The following is a 7,787-nucleotide window of genomic DNA, read 5'->3' on the forward strand; positions in this document are numbered from 1 at the left end:
CTTTCCCTTATCATTGGGAACAGTGTCCTACTTTGCCTTCCAGATTTTTTAAAAAAGATTTTTATCCCACCTTTCCTATTCCCGAAGTAGGGATTTGAACCCAGGGCTTTCAAATCCTAGCCTGACATTCTGTTATACCACACTAATTCTAGTGTGCTCATTATCTCCAGAAGAATGCAGTTTTCTTGCTCCATTTTCTTTTCTAGAGGACAAACTCCGGAAGGGCAACATTTCCAGGTTCTCAACATGGCCACCTCTCTCCGGGCACCCAGCAGCCACACCTGGTTTCTCCATCCTATTTGCATCCTCAGTGATATCCTGATTCTTCATCCCCGAGTGGAGGAGAGAACAGTGTCTGGCTTCTCAACTTCCTTTCCTGCCTCATCTTCACTGCCCCCCACTGGGGACATGGCTGCACCCAACTTCTCAGCCCCACTCTTCAGCAACACCGCAGCACTTTGTATTTTAGCTTCATGCCTGAGATCTACAGGACCTGATCAGAACCAAAAGAAAGAAAAGGAGCGAACAATAGTCCTGATCCTGAGATCCAAAGGTTCTTCTTTTCATAATTAACTTAGCATTCATTGAGTTTGAGGTAAGAAAATTCAAGAGGTTCAGATTTTCCTGGCCTGGAGATGCAGCAGTTAAAAAGGAAAGGCAGCAGCTGTTGAAAGGAAGACCTGGGAGCCCTAGGAAGAGAGACCTCTCCTTTTTCCATGAAGTTTGTCGGTGGAGAAGCACACCCTGTGACTTTAAACAGAAACCTTTTACACAGAAAGCAACAAGTAAAATTGATCGGAGAGGACAGAGATCAATTTAGTTTACGTAATAAAACAATGATATCTCACCTCCCAGACAATCCATGGTGGCTTACAGAAGCCAGCCAAGCAGGTATCTCCTCGCTAATCACTAAAGGTGAAACCTAACTTAAACTGACCGGAGCTGAGTTTTGCCAATGTAGTAGAGATGGGACTATATAGATTTTCCTTTTCTTTGATTATTCATATTTCTCTGTTTTTTATAGATTTATTCTTAAATAACATTTTAAGGGGATGTAATGAAGGCCTGTTATATAGGCCTCTCTTCCTTGTGGGTCAGGGTATTTTTCCAGCTGATGTTAACAGACAAGACAATAGCATTCTTTTGGTATAGAAGAAGGTAGAAGGTTCATAGTTCTAATTGTTTAGGTTACAACTTCATAGTGTCTGGGTCAAAAAGGAGTTTTTACTTGGTATCAGAGAAAAACACCTTTGTTTGGGTGAGAACAAGCCTTGGCCGATATGACTAGACCCATTACGTTTATATCATAAAATACTGACATCTCACCTCTCCCACCATCTGTGGGGACTTACAAAAGCCAGCCAAGCAGGTATCTCCTCGCTGATCACTAAAGGTGAAACCTAACTTAAACTGACTGGAGTTGGGTTTGGCCAATGCATGGTACACTTCAGAAGCATGGAGCCTTCCTGGCACGATTCGACTTGGATACAAACCTTGGGTTGAGCTCTCAGTTCTTTCTCTTCTTGCTGGGGACTTGGCTCCACTTTGTTCCCCTAAAGTGTCTTCAGTGTGCAAGTGGAAAGAAGTGCCCAGGATCTCCACACCACTTCCTGTCCTGGAGGGCAGAGGATTGTTTGGGCTCTCAGCCCTGCCTGCTGCCTCCAGGGACACAGAAATCTCCACGTTCTCAGCTTGCCCCCCTTCCTGAGGGCCTGCGGCAGCCACACCTGGTCTCTCCACTCCATCTCCATCCTCAACGGCATCCAGATTCTGAGCTCCACGTCTGTGTCCTGAGGGCAAAGCCATGCCTGGCTTCTCAACATCCTTTCTTGCCTCTGAGGAGACAGAAGGATCCAGATTTTCATCCATATTTATTTCCTGGGGAACCCTGAAGGGTGCGCCAGAATCCAGGTCCTGAGCTGTAGTCTCAGTATTACCTCCTTTCTCCAAGATCACAGTATTGCTTGAGTTGTGAAGTTTATTTGTGGGATTTACAGGACCTGAAACGAAAAGAAAGCTAAACACAAATCCAGGTCCCTAATATCTTGAATTTCCGTATGAAAAACTCAAGTGCTTCCCCTCGCCACCTCTTACTGGAGACAGCACTGTGATAAAGCGTCCCTACAAACCCTTGTTTTGCCATTGGGAATGAAGGAGACTGCTAGCATTGGTCTTAAGTTGCTTGACCTCAGGAGCACACCTTTTCCAGAAGTTCACTTCTGGCAGTCTTATTGCCATCTTTTGGTTATAAGCTCATTGCTGTTTTACTAACTGTAAATGTAAATTATGAACTTTTATTTTTAATTGTGAACTATGCAAATGGCTTTTTATTGCTGTATACCTCCCTGAGCCCTATCCTATAGGGGAGGGTGGTTTAAACATCTGATAAATAAATAAAATAAGTCAACACTCGGTTAAAAGTCACATTAAGAAGTTGGCAACTTTTAGTTTCCACAGGAGGAGGGATGAACACCAAACACAACTCACCAGCCTCCAAATATTCGGAAAGTGGGCGCAAGCTGGGGAAGGCATGCCTCAGGTTTTCCAGGCAGTCGAGGAACTGTTCGTGGGCAGCCTCTCCCTTTCTCAGCACCGTGTCAATCAGGTCTTGTATCAACCCCTGTGGATCCTTCATGCGGCTCAAGGAGAAGAACTCGCCCTGGCTGAGGAGCAGGTGGGAGTCCACCACGTCCAGGATCACCCCTGGCTCTATTTGGAGGAGAGCTTCGGCCAGCTTCCTCCTGGCCTTCTGTATACTGTCAGAAGGTTTTTCAGTGGAAGCCATGCTGGAGGGAGCTGAAATGTTTTGGAAAATGAACAAAAAACAAACCACTTTAAAACTTTTAAGCTTGCACCCCGAAAGTCTTGTTGGTCTCTAACCTTCAGCTACTTCCTTCTGCAAGGGTTTTTTTTTCCTCAGCTGGCCCCAGGATGAAGCTACGAGACCCCGATGAGTTCATCTCTCCAGTTTTATTCCACCACTCCCTCCCAACTCACAAACCCAACTCACAAACCCAACTCACAAATCCCTCCCAACTCACAAATCAATTTTCTGACATCAACGGATGAATATTTAGAGATACTCTTATCTAGCCCTCCCTAGATTGATTCTGGTTTTTGTCTTTTAAAAGGCTGTTCTTTGAATTAAGGACTGGACACCTACTCCAGCTCACGTGGCTGGGGGGGGCGCGCGGAGCTTTGGCATTCTCACTGACTAGAGGGGCTCCGATGCCGCCAGGGGTCTCCCTGCCTTCTGCCTGGACCTTAGCAAGTGTGGGCCAAGTTAGGCTTTTATATGGGTGCAAACACAGACCATCAGAACAGAACAGCATTTTCAGAAAAGGAAAAATGTAATTGCAGTCATTGATTCAATAATGAAAAGCATATATAGTTGAGCAAAAATTCCTAATGACTGAGCAGAGTGAAAACGAAAAGGACAGCAAATGCTTCCTCTCTCCCTTGGTCTAAACTTCCCCCTTATGCTGGTGAGTTAAGTGGTAGGCAGAAGAAAGTAAAGGGATTGCTGGTTCCAGCTGCACAAGGTGCTGTTGGATTCAAATCTGTCCCCCCACAAGGGGGCTCCCTGTGCATTTTCTGGTTTTTGCCATAGGAGGGTGATTGGTCATCCTGAATCATAGAGTGTTGAGGCTGCGGTGGTATTTCCCAGACTTCCGATGTCAGGTTCAATGAAGGGAAGGCTGCTAACTTCCACTGGTATATGTGCCACTCTGTAGGAAACCCAGCAGTCTTACAGTAGGTAGAAGGTACGCCTTCTAAAAAACTAATGTTGCACGGTAGTCAAATCAGGCTCACTCACTATGTTAACACTAGTAGCTCTTTTGGCTCACAAAGTAGAATTTCTGCTCACAAGGCTCCGCAGTTTAGAGAAAACACTGGGATAATTTAAGAAGGGGCAACTAAGCATTTTGAGCTGTTTAACCGTAAAATGAAAGTGGAAGGAGTGCAGAAGCAAAATCCTGTTCCACTCTGAGCTCTTGTCATACACAGTGTGCCATGCAAGAAACCTTTAGACGCCCCGTAGTGCAATGGTCCCCAAGATGGTGCCGGTGGGTGCGATGGGACCCGCCAAGGGTCTTTATAAAGTAGGCGGGGCCAGGCAGGGCCTTTGCCTAGCAAGGGTTCTGGTGGGCTATCGGACATCTGATTGGCTGTACAGATTTTTTTAAAATGTTGCTTTAGCAGCAGCTGCCCCCAGAGCCTAAGGATCTTTCCTGGTTACCGAAGGCAACCTGCAGCAGCCATGTTGTGGCTGGACCTGCCTCCAGTGGCAGTCCTTTTCGGCACCCTTTTTGTGGCTGTGCCCGCCCTGCTGTGTCAGAATTCCAGAGGGTGCCCACAGGCTCAAAAAGGGTTGGGGACCCCCTGCCATGGTGGAGCAACTTAACCATTACAGCAGTGGCCATATCTTTGTAATTGTTTCCCTCAACACGTAAAGCGTAAAGCGAATGGGGGTCCTTTCAAAAGGTGTGCCTGGGGTGGCTCAGGTTGCCACATGTAAACTGGTCCCTCGAGGTGTCTCTTAAACATCACTGTGATCTGCAGGAGAGACAAGGTGGTGTGGTTTACCCTGGAAACGGTGGTCCTGATGCTGCGTCTTGCTGCCCTGCAAAAGCCCTTCCTTCTCAGGGAGTCTGGAAACCCAAGGCCGCATTAACCACCGATGTTCGTTCAGACAAGCAGGCACAACCACAGGGACCCAGGTCAGGCCCAGGGCTGGCCAAAGGCTTGAGGGAGAGACCAAATTTAGGTCGGGAAGTCAAGGGCTGCCCTCCGTCTTTCTGGGCATAAAGATGCCTCTAAGCGTAAGAACAAAGCTCTGCCTTCCCAAATAAGAGTCGCCAGCTTCCTCTCTAACCTATGCTCTCGGCAGCATCCTCTGCGCACCGCTCCTGAAACAAGAGCCGCCCGTGGAAATGGCCAATGTCCAGGAAGCCGCCCTAGACCCCACTGCGTAGCCATTCGAGAGCTCCTACCTTCTGCTCCAGGTAATTGTTCTTTGTCCCTTTCCCGTGTGCAGAGAGGTTGCAGAGAGCAAGGACAACGGGACTGACCGCTATCGAAAGAAAGTTTGTGGAGGCTTCTCGTGGAGTCCCTCCACCCCTTTCCCGCACGGCCGCAGGCTGCAGAGAGTAAGGAAACCGAAACTTACTGGAATCGAAAGAAAGTCCCTGGTGGATTCTGCTTACCCCCACCCCCCGGACATAAACACGCTGCTGTTTCGTGGAGCTCAGTGTTTTGGTCGCTGCTCTTCCCTCCCTTCTTTTAACTGCTGTGTTGTTTTTTTGTCAACATTTTTTTTTATTTAGGATATAAACATTCATAATCAACATTAGATGTTTTACATTTATCCCTTTCATACCCTACCCACCTCCCTTTTCCCCTCCCTAATATATGGCTTCCCACAGTGCTTCGACCTCCTGCCCCTCTTTTTATTAATTTTTACAACAACAATTTTCTTTTTGTAATTCACTAGGTAACTATTATTTCGCTATAGTAATTAATTTTTAACTTATCCTATCTCCCAAGCATTCTATGATTAATAATTATTTACGGCTGTATTGTTCCAACAAATAAAGACCCTTTTAACAGCACCTGTATGATAAGTACTAGAGGGCTTACTAACGCCACAGAGAAGAGATTCTTGTTCATTGTAGTAGCAGCTCAGTAAGCAGACGTATGCAGGATCACACCGTTTTGCTTTGGATCTGGCCTTGGTTAGTGGTAAGGACACTTTCCTCCTGGGAGGACGCTCCACTGAATGGCATGGGAGTCTGAGTAGACCCCTCACTGCATTCAGGCTAAGCAGGTATCCAAAGGGTTAGTTGCTGCCTGGATGGGAGGGACCCGTATTGCGTAGGGGTCCCTTCTGACTTGAACCCCCTCTGGGTGGGATCTGTCAAGGAGTCCAAGGCTGAACCCCGTGGGTCCCCAGGACAGATGTGGACAAATAACCAGACTGACATTTATTTTAAAAAATGTCTCATAAAGTTTATTAAATTACTGTCAAGTAAAGAATTGTACTACAGGCAACGTATTACTCTGTGATCGCAGCAAGTAGCAGCTCAGTAAGCAGACGTAATGCAGGATCACACCGTTTTGCTTTGGATTTGGCCTTGGTTAGTGGTAAGGACACTTTCCTCCTGGGAGGAAGCGCCACTGAATGGCATGGGAGTCTGAGTAGACCCCCCTCACTGCATTCAGGCTAAGCAGGTATCCAAAGGGTCAGTGCTGTATTGCATAGGGGTCCCTTCTGACTTGAACCCCCTCTGGGTGGGATCTGTCAAGGAGTCCAAGGCTGAACCCCGTGGGTCCCCAGGACAGATGGGCACAAATAACTAGATTGACATTTATTTTAAAAAATGTTTCATAAAGTTTATTAAATTACTGTCAAGTAAAGAATTGTACTACAGGCAACGTATTACTCTGTGATCGCAGCAAAAAACAACAGCAAGGAAGCTAGCCCCACTGCCTAACACTTTTCAGAACTTGCATTAGGTGGCACAAACCATAAATCCCAGAGTCAAAGGCGGAAGCTCAGGCATTCTCTACATTACTAGCAATTGCGTGTCATAGTTCAGGCCTCTAGTCCATTCAGGCTAAGCAGGTATCCAAAGGGTCAGTGCTGTATTGCATAGGGGTCCCTTCTGACTTGAACCCCCTCTGGGTGGGATCTGTCAAGGAGTCCAAGGCTGAACCCCGTGGGTCCCCAGGACAGATGGGCACAAATAACTAGATTGACATTTATTTTAAAAAATGTTTCATAAAGTTTATTAAATTACTGTCAAGTAAAGAATTGTACTACAGGCAACGTATTACTCTGTGATCGCAGCAAAAAACAACAGCAAGGAAGCGAGCTCCACTCCCTAACACACTTCAGAACTTGCATTAGGTGGCACAAACCGTAAATCCCAGAGTCAAAGGCCAAAGCGCATTCTCTACATTCCTAGCAATTGCGTGTCATCAGGACTCTAGTTCATCAAAATCTGAGCTACAGTCTCTTTCCTTCAGGGCCTTAGGCGAATGATAGTTTTTGGCCCAGCAATATCAGGTGAGGATGGCATCCATTCAGAACATGTTTCTAGGAGAACCATCTAGAAAATTACCTCTGGCTCTCCTACCCCCCCCCCCCCCCCAAGGGAGGTTCTTGTGCCCTGACCCTCTTGACTTCGGAGAACAGGAACACAAGGCACAGCAGGGGCATTCTGAGGGTTTTGAAACCGAGCGTTATACACTTACCCCTTCTCCAAGCAAGAAGCAGCCTGGCTAGTTCGGTCAGTAGAGCATGCCAGCCAGTTTGGTGTAGTGGTTAAGTGTGTGGACTCTAATCTGGGAGAACCTGGTTTGATTCCCCACTCCTCCACTTGCAGCTGCTGGATGACCTTTATGCTGGGGATTACAGTATTTGCATGGATAATATTGGTGCGTGGGGCCAGGGGAGGTGCCATAGGAAGGTTCTTGTGCTCTGACTCTCTTGACTTCGGAGAACAGGACCACAAGGCACAGGAGGGTCATTCTGAGAGTTTTGAAACCTAGTGTTATACACTTACCCCTTCTCCAAGCAAGAAGCAGCCTGGCTAGTTCAGTCAGTAGAGCATGCCAGCCAGTTTGGTGTGGTGGCTAAGTGTGCAGACTCTAATCTGGGAGAACTGGGTTTGATTCCCCACTCCTCCACTTGCAGCTGGCTGGATGACCTTGGGCAAGTCATAGTTCTGACAAGAGCTGTCCTTGAAAGGGCAGTTCTCGAAAGAGCTCTCTCAGCCCCACCT

Source organism: Gekko japonicus, unplaced genomic scaffold, assembly GCF_001447785.1.
Source record: "Gekko japonicus isolate JY-2015 unplaced genomic scaffold, Gekko_japonicus_V1.1 scaffold1980, whole genome shotgun sequence".
Taxonomy (NCBI): domain Eukaryota; kingdom Metazoa; phylum Chordata; class Lepidosauria; order Squamata; family Gekkonidae; genus Gekko; species Gekko japonicus.